The 12,662-nt window shown below is 34.3% G+C and overlaps 1 long non-coding RNA gene across 1 annotated transcript; it reads right to left on the bottom strand.

Moving 5' to 3' along the window:
• Positions 1 to 230: 230 nt before the first annotated feature.
• LOC141293260 (uncharacterized) lies at positions 231 to 6,758 on the bottom strand. Its single transcript, XR_012340694.1, has 4 exons — positions 6,700 to 6,758; positions 6,196 to 6,268; positions 5,713 to 5,798; positions 231 to 357 (listed from the first exon to the last, which is right to left on the bottom strand). It is a non-coding gene; the product is annotated as an uncharacterized lncRNA (long non-coding RNA).
• Between the last annotated feature and the right edge of the window lie 5,904 nt (positions 6,759 to 12,662).

Here is a 12,662-nt window from a genome sequence, read left to right as displayed (position 1 = left end):
AATTGAGGTTAAACAACTGTAGTAACATGGATTACTTTAATAATGTCCTTACTACCTTCCTGGGGCTTCAAAATGGTAGTTGCATAAACTGTGAAATGGAGGGACATCAATTTATCAGATTTCTTCTCAGATCTACATTTATGTTTCAAAGATGAATGAAAGTCTTACAGGTTTGGAACAACATGAAGGTGTGATACATTTTTGTTTAACTAATACATTATTAGTTAAATCAGATCTCTGCCTAATCTCTGATCTTCTGGTTCTTCTGTTCCTTTCACAAACCCAATCCTGGATCACTGAGCCAAGACAGAAGTTTCCACTTTAAATGCTTCAGCTGGGCCGCTTTTTCTTCAGCATCTAAAGTGAGAAAGAAAACAATATCCAAAATGTAAATGTAAACATAAATAACCAAAATGTCTAAAATGTAAAGTACAGACTTGACTTTTCCCTACTGGTAGGGCATTTTCACCTCAAACAGTTTTAATAAAGTTCAAGCAGTTTTAAGTCAATCAATTTTAAGTATATGTGAGGCTCACTCCTGCTTAAAGGTTTAGTTCACCCAAAAATTTAAATTCTGTCATTAATTATCTACAAATGAAATTAATATTTTGGTTTTAATCCAAGAGCTTTCTGATCCTCATAGATAAATTGTTGAATAAAGTTATTTTTGTTTACTTTGCGCACAGAAGTATTCTCGCAGCTTCATATAATTATGATTGAACCACTTATATCACATTGACTTGTTTTGACTATGTTTTTGGTTCCTTTCTGGGCATTGAAAAATGCATATCCACTATCCAGTAAATATGGGAGGATCAGAAAGCTCTTGGATTAAACCCAAATTATCTTCATTTGTGTTCTGAAGATAAACAAAGGTCTTATGGTTTTGGAACAACATTAGGGTGAGTAATTAATGACAGTATTTTCATTTTTTGGTGAACTAACCTTTTAAGATCACCTGAAATCCCTCAACAGTTCTTCTTCAGAAAAATTAGCATGTAGCACCAATATTGATTCTTCATGGTCTGATTCCGAAAGCCTTTTAAATATATTCATTTTACACCTTAAGCAAGGGACAAGAATGAATGATAATATGAGTACATGAACAAGATGCTTATTTTCTCTATTATAGGTACAGCCATTTAAATTAGAGGCCACCACTGCAATTTAAAATCTGAATAAATGACAAAATATATTATAAATAACAAAAAATAAACAACACAGTTCTTTCTTAGTCGTGTAGACAATAAATGCAGTCATAATCAAAGTATGCTACACTTTTAATATTCAAAGTGCAAACAGAGACCGAATCTTTCAAGCATGATACAGAGCTATTAATAGACAACTACACAACTTATTATATTCCACATACTAATAACAAATTCAATATTTTATGTAGCCTAATTTTCGCTCATTGGGGAGTCGCTCTCTAAACGTGGGGTATTAAAATGCGTGTGCGCGTTTTAATTTTGGTTTCGTTTTAACGATCAAGCGAACTCGGCGGTGCTGAGCGTGGATTCTCCAATACAAGAGATTACTTTAACAAAACCTTTTGAAAGAGGCAAAGGACACAAACTGGATTCTGAAAAGTGTGTCCCCAGTGAAAATTACACCCCTGCTTGAGTGCAACTCTGCTGCTGAGTTATCATCTGATGCAAATGTATGCCGCTTTGTACAGTAGCCTATACTGAAACTGAGATGCCAGAATTGTATCCGACAGAATGTGTCAAGTGTTTTATTATATTTAATAGGGCTGGGTAAAAAAATATCGATTCTCCGATTTTAATCGATCTTCAGTTTAACGCAACGAAATCCCCGAATCGATTCTTAATGCGCATGCTTCACGTAAGAGGATTTACAGTCTTTTTATTTTTTTTACAGTAATGTGCATTTTGCAGTTTGTTTACATGGTGTACAATGGATGCACATATTTATGACTTCTTGTTACAGTGTTCATTCAAAATAATTTTTTTTTTTAAATAAACAACTGTGTGCACCCTATTATTAATGTAGATGTGTATTTCAGTAATAAACTTAAGTAGGAGAGTTTCAGTTACCAGCATTTATATCAAAATATGGATCCCATGTCTGCAAAACTAACATTTTAAATGAAACATTGATAGCTAATTGCTATCGAATCGAATCGAAATCGGATCGAATCGAAACCATAAAAATAAGAATCGAATCGCCAAATTGGTCACAATACCCAGCCCTAATATTTGACGTGTTGCCAGTCTTGAACACGATAAACTTTTTGCAAATATTGCATCGCATGCTGTTGCCGTCAATATTAGCATAATTTAGCAATACTTTTGATCACTTAAACATCGTTTGCGTTAAATTTACGCTTTGCTTTAAAGTGTAGTGTACATTACAGCCTCACATTTGACAAGCTCTGGGTGAGTGGGCGTAACCGCAGTAAACTATTGATTTTCAAGGCAGCCTCGCCGCAGCTAATCACCAGCATTTGATCCGGGCACGTTTCCTAGCTCACTGACGTTGACAAGATTATACCCTTGGATATCGAAATTTGGTACTGAAGGAAAATTATTTTTTTGATACTTGATTCGGTCGGTGCTTAAAAAGTATCGAACTCGATACCCAGCCCTAAGCTTGGGTATAGAGAATGGGAACCTACGTCACTGTTCATTGCATTCTGGGTAAAATTACTATTTATGTTAATATTTTTTACATAGACTAATATTTGAGGTGACTTTGTTTCCTCATGCACAGACAAATCCAAATGACATCCTGCGGCTCGTGACAATAAATTCATGTCCTAAGACACGAAACAATCGTTTTTTGCGAGAAACTGAACAGTATTTATATGATTTTTCAGCTTTGATATACAGCAATGTCCAACTCAACTCAGCATCTGGCTCGTTACATATGTACGCGCGTAGTATATGCAAATGCTGGAAGGGAAAATCAGTGAGATGTCAACAGACCCGGATGAGTTTGTGCAAGTAATAATATTTTAGCTTTAAATCGGTTTGAATAGTAAACAATGAGTGTCACGTGACAGATCGCTTCCGGTGTTTGCGTATACTACGCCAGAGCAGGTACACATGTAACGTGCCTGATGCTGAGCACGCGCTTGGGACAGTTGTGTGGACATGGCTGTATATTAAAGGTAAAAAATTACATAAAAACTGTTCAGTTTCTCACAAAAACAGATCGTTTTGTGTCTTAGGATTTATTGTCACAAGCCGCAGGGTGTAATTTGGATTTGTCTATGCATGTTTTTTTTTTTTTTTTTACTTTCAAAGGTTTGGTGCCCATCTACTGCCTATATCAAATCACTAACAGACCGCAGCGGTTTGAGTTAAAAATCCTTGTTTGTGTTTGACTGAGGAAACAAAGTCACCTACATCTTGGATGCCCTGGGGCTAAGCAGATAAACATCATATTTTAATTTTTAGGTGAACTATCCCTTTAAAGTTTGTGGTCAGTTTTTAAGTTTTTGAAATAAGTATTTTATTTTCACCAAGAAAACTGCACTTTGATCATAAAAAAAGTAATGTTTCTGATTACAATATATATTGTAAAAATGTCATTTTTTCCGGTTTTGGCAAAGCTGAATTGTCAGCATCATTTCTGAAGGATCGTGTGACACTGAAGATTTGCATAATGGTGCTGAAAAATCACTTTTTAAAACATACTAAATTAGAACACAGTTATTTAAAAAATTTTATTTTACAATATTACTGTTTAACTGTATTTTAATTAAATAATAAAAAAAAAAATGCAGCAGTGGTGAGGATAAAAGACTTCTTTCAAATACATGACATATCTGACCCTTAAACTTTTGAATGGCTGTTTTATGTAGGGCTGCAACTAACGATTATTTTGATAATCGATTAGTTCGCCGATTAATTTTTCGATTAATCGATTAGTTGGCTTAAAAATGACAATTATTTATTTATTTTTTAAATCACACTATTCCACATTCTGAATGCTATGAAAACACAGTGCTTAACAATTTACTACAATTCACCTGTCGTAATAAAGAGAAAAGACAAATATCTGAAGAAAAACACACTAACAAGCATAAAATACAGTGTTTCTGCTATTTATTCTGCCTTGTCGGTGTTTAGTGTCCCGCCTACAGCAGCATCAGCGAGCGCAAGTGCCTTCAGCAGAGTTCCGCGTTCAGATGCACGCAACTGGCCGCAAAGCCCCAGCTAAAGTAATTACCATGAATGTGGCGGGGGAAAAGTAAGGAGATATTCAAATTATTTATTAATAAACTAGTATTTTCTGAGTCAGTGTCGCAAAGATCTGCTCACTGGACGCGCTTTTAAAGCCTAAATGCATCTTTATGGATTAGGCCTATATCTAATAAAAGAGTTTTGTTTTCGATTTGAATTATTTCGTTTTATAGTAGTGCAGTAATAATTTAAAGTAAATGTATAACTCTTACATTTATGAGCAAAAATGAAGTTTCACATGGCGCTTGCACCTCATGTCCTGCAAAGCTTTCACTCTGTGCACAAACGATTAGATATGTGCCTATAGGGCCTACACATTTATCTAAGTTAAACGATTAAACTAATATTGTGATATGCTTTTATGCTTTCAGTTTTTTATATAGGCCCTATCTAAGGATTTTAATTTAAATCGTGATGATTTGAGAAGGCTAAATTCATATGTCGGCCGCTGGGCGCTTCGTTACTTTAAAAAACAAAAACTTGAATTTCACAAATAAAAAGTGTTCCAAATATATTTCTAAATTAACTTTATATACTAAAGAAACGAAAATAAATGTAATTACTTTGTTATTAAAAACAGCAGCTGCGCAATGGGGAAGAGAAAGAGAGGTTCCAGTCGGACTCGGGCCAGTAATTCTGATCAGCTGTCGAGGTTGTTTTTTGCAACGAATGTTTGTTTAATAGCCTATTTAACTCTTATTTAGGCTACTTCCTTATTTAAATGTATTATTTCGTTGATTTATTTTAGTGTTTTGTAGGTTGCTTGTTCAACGACGGAGTTCAACACGCTCGTTTGTTAATAATGTTTGAGCCTCGTTTATTTATATATAAACACCGCACCACCGTAGTTGGTAAAAATCTGCCACCGTCACAGCTCTGGCCTATAGTTCCTACCCTTCACAAATACGTGCACTACATGTTGTATTTAAATCTAAATTTAACATTCAACGACTGACATGAATGTTTTTGCGCTGACTCCGTATTAAGTGTCTCCCTGTGTTCTGTGTTCCGGCTGTCTGACGCTCATTCAGTAAAGATTTAAACTTAACACAGACTGCCAGGATGGATTTTTATGCATAAATGGAAGTGCTTGTGTGAATTTGTGACATTTACAGATAAGGATATGACCGTAAACTGAAAGTTTTCATATTGAGGATGCAAACGGAGCTGTCAAAGCGCCTCACAGGGCAAGCCATTACGCTATTAGCTTTAAAATAGAGATAGTTTAAAATAAAGAATTGATGTTTTGGGCAGCTCAGATCACGTATCTCTCCTGCAGCATCTCAGTCTGTTTCCTCCACTCTTCTTAGAGGCATTATGTCTATAGAAATGCATCATTCAGTGCTGTAATTTGACGTGATCATCTGAAGTGCACGTGCACTGTGGGCGGACCCGACTAATCGATAATGAGAATCGTTGTCGACGAATTTCATTATCGATAATAATCGATTTTATCGATTAGTTGTTGCAGCCCTAGTTTTATGTGTGAGGTATTACTTACTAGTCATATGGCTCATCATTTCTAGAGATGTTCTTTGACTGGAGATACACTCCAACTCTGGTGCACTGCCATTAGCATGCGAGAATCTAAGAAGGAACATAAACAATGTCACAGGGCCAACAATGCAATGCTAAGTTTATTAGAAATAAGCTATAGCAGAGGTGAAATGCAGAAAATAAAAACAATAATATATAGAATATACAAAAAAAACAAAAAAGGATTTAATAACAGAATTTACAATTTTAGGTTTACTTATTTAGTAATGCTCATACAGTGCTACTTATGTGTGGATGTTAAATCCCTTTTAAAATAACTATATACATAAAAGTATGTGTGTGTATGTATATATATATATATATATATATATATATATATATATATATATATATATATATATAATTTTGCAAAATAAATTAGATGTATGGTAATATAGGCTAACTATTATTAAAGATGCATGAAAGGTTATTTAATAAGCTTTCTCACAACAACTGTGTTTTCTGCATTCCCTTCCAAAAATTTTAAAATCAGCAACTTCTCTTGTGTCATAGAGGGTTTTCTGAAATCACAAAACAATGGTATCAATAAATGTTTACCATGAAACATCAAAACGTGTTTGAAGTACTTTCAGCCCATTTTCACGCCCCATGTAAGCGATGTATCCGATTAACAGTACAGTGAATACTTTTATGTTAAATAAATTAGCTTACTTCCTTTTATACATTGATAAATTGCCAGCAATTACCTTTATTTAAAAAAACTCTAAACCCAAACCGCTCATATACATTTAAGAAATAAAAGCCCAAACTTTCATAAACAAGAGTTCAAGTCTAAAGTTAGCATTAAGGTTGAGATGCTAACGGACTTTTTCAATCGACGCTAAACCATTTCTTTAAAGTAAATATTCAACGGAAGCGTGTCATTTGCATCAAATAAAGTGTCAGGAACACTTTAATGTACTATTTGTGTAATTTTAGAGACCAAACTTACCTGAAATTAGTGAAAACAACGGAGAGAGACGGTTTCTCCTGCTTGACTGTTGAGTTTCCTCTCCGTTTCCATGGTAACTCCCTCTGTTCCGGTTCAAATGTTACGTGATTGTTCAGAGCGCGCGCTCATTACAGCACGTAAAATCACCCAGAATTCACGTTAATATAATATAATATAATATAATATAATATAATATAATATAATATAATATAATATAATATAATATAATATAGCTTTAGAAATGGTAAACGTGGTGTAGAAATAACATTGAAAATAACGTGGATTAAATGAATATGTTTTTTCGTACACATATGTACACATGTATGATGAACAATTTTTAAGTTTATGCTTTTGTATTTTTTTAAATATGTTTTCAAAATATATTTCAATTTATTTAACACTGCTTTAAATATATGTGAAGATATTACATGTATGGGTGTAATTAATGCGAATTTATTAGGCTATATAAGGGCTGTGGCTTATCTAATGATGTTTTAACTACTGTGATGTATAATGTTTTTATTTATGCACTTAGTCATTTTAATGTAGTGATTTTTAAAAAAATGTTCAGAAATAGCTGTACTAATGCACAGCACAAGCATTTTCAACGAGATATAACCCACTAGAGGGCACTTATTGCTCAATTTCTGCCATAAATCCAAATATACAGTATGTTATATTGTTTGCGAATGTAGATGCTTAATAACAAATAATTTAAGTGCAGGTTTTGCAGTGACACAGAACTTAAAATGATTTCTACAATAGGCTATTTCTATACTTGCTTCATTTATGTGGCTATAACAGAGGTATGATGTCCGAAATAAACATGCTCATGCTAAATTTGGCGTGAATTAGACGGAACAAACAAAGCCCAGTTTTCAATGTCAATTTTTGGACTAAATTTGGATCAAATCAGATGGCCCAAACACATCTCAATTTTAAACGTCGATTTTTGGGCCAAATTTGGACTAAATTTAGACGGACCAAACAACGACCAATCTTCAACGTCGATTTTTGGGCTAAATTTAGACTTAATTCGACGGACCAAACAAGGACCAATTTTCAACGTCGATTTTTGGGCTAAAAGAAGTCCATGACGGGCCGACTTGATTTAGCCCAAAAAACGACGTCTAAATGACGTCTGGTGCTGGGTGGGAAGTGTTGCCTCTGTTTTACCTTCATACAGTATTCTCTGTAAGCTGGCAAGTGCAATCATTTAATGTTCGATTGCAGCTCAAAATTAAGCTTCTTTTGTTCATTTTAAAGCAAACTGGATTTTTCAGCTTATTTAATGGCAAATAACTAATGCAAATTGGATTACCACAAATGATCTGTGCTGAATTGGTCTGGTCTGGTTCTGTTCATCATTGATTGGATGAGAACCGTTCAATATTACTGGCTGTGGAAATCAATGGGTGTGACTCATTATACTATAAGCAAAGCGCCGTAAGTGACGCGCGCTCTGCGCAACCAAGACGGCGTTTTTACGGCGTTAAATGACAAAATGAACGGCGTAAAAAGTGGCAGTTTTCTTGCACATTAAAACGCCGTAAAATACGGCGTCATTGACATATTTTCGCGCGTTTTTTACGGCGTTTATAGTCACAACAGCGTATTTTGCGGCGCTAATGCTGTTTAAAACGCCGTATTTAACGGCGTTTTGTATGTAAACGCGTTTCATCTATAGCGTAATTCTGACCCTTTTGGCTTGCCATAAAGAGCGCGCATACCGCGCGTCTACATTTGAAATTTGAACTTGAGCGCGCAAAAGACGCGACATATGAACGGCCCCTTTGACATTTAAATTACAAACCACTTACAATAATAATCATAAGAAGAAACAACAGTAGCCTAATAATTGGCTAAACCTTTCAAATATTTATATATATTTATACTTATATATTTTATTTTACTCAACTGATTTATTAAAGTCACTGAATATTTAACAAATGAAACAGTGGACTTAAAATAAATTATTAATTCAATTAGGCCTATATTTGATCACAAACAATGATAAATTCCTCAATAAAACATCACTAATTATTATAGTCTATATTTTATAATTATACCTACTATAGACTATTATTGACTTTAAATTTACTGTAGTCATTAATACAGAGACACTTATTTGGGCAAACAGCACTAGTGACTTGTTTAGGACTTGAAGCTTAAAGTTGAGGACTTGCAACTCGACTTGGACTTGCTCGTCTTGACTTGGGACTTGACTTGGGACTTGTCTGACTTGACTCGGGACTTGACTTGAGACTTGAATGCAAAGACTCGAGACTTACTTGTGACTTGCAAAACGATGACTTGGTCCCACCTCTGCAGGGAACCGTGTTTTGGTTTGCAATACTCACATTTGTAAACACTCTCGTCCCAGTTCTCAAGCACGTTCGATGATGACATAATGATCCCCTGTGGTTTCCTGGGAAAAAAGTATGAAAAGTATCCATCGATGAACACTTCAGAATTTGGTCTAAAGCAGTAGGACATCCGGGGATTTCTCGCCTACTCTTTTATGAATACTGAGGTTTCGAACGTACTTCTTTCTTCGGGTACACTTTTTTTCTACTATATAGTAGCCGGTAAGTAGGCGGTTTCGGACGCATTTTTAAGTAGATGTAAGCCCGATTCTCGCGAGAATTAGTGCACTCGCCTACTAATTCGCGTCTACTCTTTAATGAATACTAAGGATTCTGACATACTTATTCGCTCGCCTACTGCTTTCCCCCTACTATATAGTTGAGAATAGGCGGTTTCGGATGCAGTTCACTTCCCAGATAGCTAGGTGACATTGATTCAATGTTGAAATTCCATCAGAATCATCATTTTGGTTGAGGTTGAAAAATCAGTGCTAAATAATATTGGATCAATGTTGATAATTCAATGTTTTTTTTAGTGTTGAAATAAATATTGATTCAATGTTGATTTTTTTGTCAGCCTTTCATTAGTGGAACTAAGCTTGTAAATCCCTTATTCAACACTTTAACATGGCACATTTTCCTGAAATGTAGTAAGCACATGCTCATCAAACAATAAATTCTGTTAATTGTGTGAATTCATAGCAGCACCAATAAATAAACAAATTAAACTGTTTGCTGAGTGTGTAGATTAACACAGAACTGTGACCAGACAGAACTCAGATAAACCAGCAGGATATTATTAGCAGCAGTAATAGTAGTAGTAGCAGTAGCAATAGTAGTTATGTTTTTAGTAATTATTAATTAATAATGAATAAATGCTCCATGAATGTCCTTATAATAATTGTGGTCATCCCGATATTTCATTATATTAAATAAACAAATATATTTAAAGCAAAATGCTGTAAAAATATAATTAAACATTTAAATTATAATTACATATTTTATTTATGATTTATATATTCATTGTAATTATGAGATTTAAATCACGGAATTTGCATACATTTAATGAATTACCCAAGAGTACAGGTTAATAGAGAGAATTCAGAGGCTTTTTTATGCGCTACAATCCAATCCATTAGGTGGCAGTAATGCAACTCAAAGCTGGCTGCCAACCGCCAATCAAATCAAAGCGCGGCATATCAGATTTCAAAAGCGAAACGGACGCAGACGAGGCTAAATGGGAACGTCAAAGTGTTTTTATAGGTAAGTAATAAAAGATTACTAAAAAAATGTACATAAAATATAACGAAATAATAATAAATTAATACGTGTAACTTAATTGACTTCCGTTACAGAGAGTTACCTTTATTTGACGACAGTTGACAGATGTTGATTGATTGACCTCAGAGAAAGAAGTAAGTTAACGTTACTTGGACTTTATTTAATTTCGCGTGTATTTGACTATTCATCTTCCTTACAACTTGTGTGTTTTTATCTGGACAAGTCCGGGTGAACTGCGAGTCTTCAATGAGTCACATGAATGCGCGCAGTCCAGACCAACGAACGAACGGCCAGGTAAGAATTTTCGTTAAATATATTACATTTCGGTTTGTTTTTCCACCAAACTCTACCAGGTACAATAATCAGAGTGTTGTTTGATGTTTGTGTTTCAACACTATATGTGACAGCACAAGCAGACTGATCGCGATTTTGACTTTCTATCTTAAAAATATATATAAATTGAAAATATAAATATGTAATAAATATTTTTACAAACTACTTATTCGTGCTATCGACTAATAAATAGGGAAAACCTTGCGTGGTTTGATTTTCTAATTTTATTTAAGGTTTATGTATTTTATTTAATACGTTTTTATATATTATTTTTATATACCTTTTTCACATCTTATAATCAAAATTATTCAACCCCCCCAGAGACTGCAGTACTTTACAAAAGATTTTTGGCTCTTTCTGAAGATCCAGGACTAAATTGCATCTACATCAGTTTTCTGGCATATTAAAAGTGATACTGTCAATATATAACGTAATGTTTTTGAGTTATAGGATTTTTTAATAACACAGCTATGTCAGAATTATTCAACCCCTATTCAACGTTGCTGTTTTAAGACAGTTGTTTTTATGGTAAGTTACCAAATTGTCTTAAAAAAATGTCTTAAGCCTTTACAAACTTATTAAAAATGGAATTAGCTTGGGGTGTTACACATAGTATACTCTTAGCCCATTCATGTGCTGAAGGTAAGTAGCAAATATGGTAAAGTCAACAAAGCTCACACAAAATCAACAGAGAAGAAATAGTTTGCTATATTAGAAAGTCTAAAACTACATGAAGATTTCTAAGACATTACAAGTCCCTAGAGACACAGCTGGCAGCCGTATTCCTTAGATTAAAGTGTTTTGAACCAGGAAACCTTTGAGGCTGTTGAACAAAAAAACGCAATTTCATAAAATGTTTGATCAGATCAACTGAGAAAAACTTGCAATGTACAGCCAAAGACTTGCAAGATGACCAGACGAAAGGAGGAAAAATATTTCAATGCTGTGAATAAGATAAACACTAGACAAGTGCAGTCTTCATGTTGAGGAATCCTGCTGAATACCATTCTTGACCAAGAAGGAAAAAAAAGGCTGCCTTGAACATGCCAAAATTCATTTGGATAGACCTGTGGAGTTCTGGAAGAATGTTTTATGGAGTGATGTGCCCAAACTGGAACTTTTTAGATGTATGGATCAGAGGTACATCTGGTGCAAAAAAGACCAAGCTTATAAGCAGAAGAACACTATCTCCATCGTCAAACATGGAGGTGGGCCAGTCCTGTTATGGGGTTGTTTTACTGTGGAAGGAAGTGGAAAACATGACCATACAAAGGATATCACTGATTTATTAAAGTATCAGACCATTTTGGCAAACATTGTGATGCCTTCTGTGCAAAGTCTGAAGTTAATAATCAATGGACTTTCCTGCAGGACAATCATCCCAAAATATACATCCGAATCTACTTACGCTTGCTTCAGGGATCAGCCATAGAATGTTTTTAAGTGGCCTGTTCAGTTTGCAGATTTAATTCTCATTGAAAATACATGGTTGAATTTGAAGCAAGCAGTGGCAAAGTAAAAACCAAGATTATCAGTGATCTGAAAGCTTTTTCAGGCAAGGAATGGTCCAAGATTGCAGCAGAAAGGTGACAGAAGCATCTAAGCACTTCCAGGCAGTGTGTATTGGTGGTTTTAAAGAATAAAAGATTCAACACCACATTTACTTTCAGGGGTTGAATAATTTTGAACATAAATGTTTAGAGCCAATTAGATTTTTTTTTCATTATTCATCAACTTACGTTCTCAGAATTACTCAAATGTGTATTAATAAACTTTCTTTAATAGTTTACTTATGCCTTTGTTGAATTGTTTTCACAAAATGTTCTCTGCAGCAAAATGTCTTGAAGGTCAATGGGGTTGAATAATTTTGATTGCAACTGTAAGTCAATACGTCACAAAACGAATTTGGTTAACATAATTGCAATGTTTTTCACCCTTAATTTTTCCTTTTTTGTAGGCCCATCAGAAGGACATTTCACAGCA

Source organism: Garra rufa, chromosome 20, assembly GCF_049309525.1.
Source record: "Garra rufa chromosome 20, GarRuf1.0, whole genome shotgun sequence".
Classification (NCBI taxonomy): domain Eukaryota; kingdom Metazoa; phylum Chordata; class Actinopteri; order Cypriniformes; family Cyprinidae; genus Garra; species Garra rufa.
Note: the sequence above shows the minus strand (reverse complement) of the source record. Positions and strands in the feature narration are given on the sequence as shown.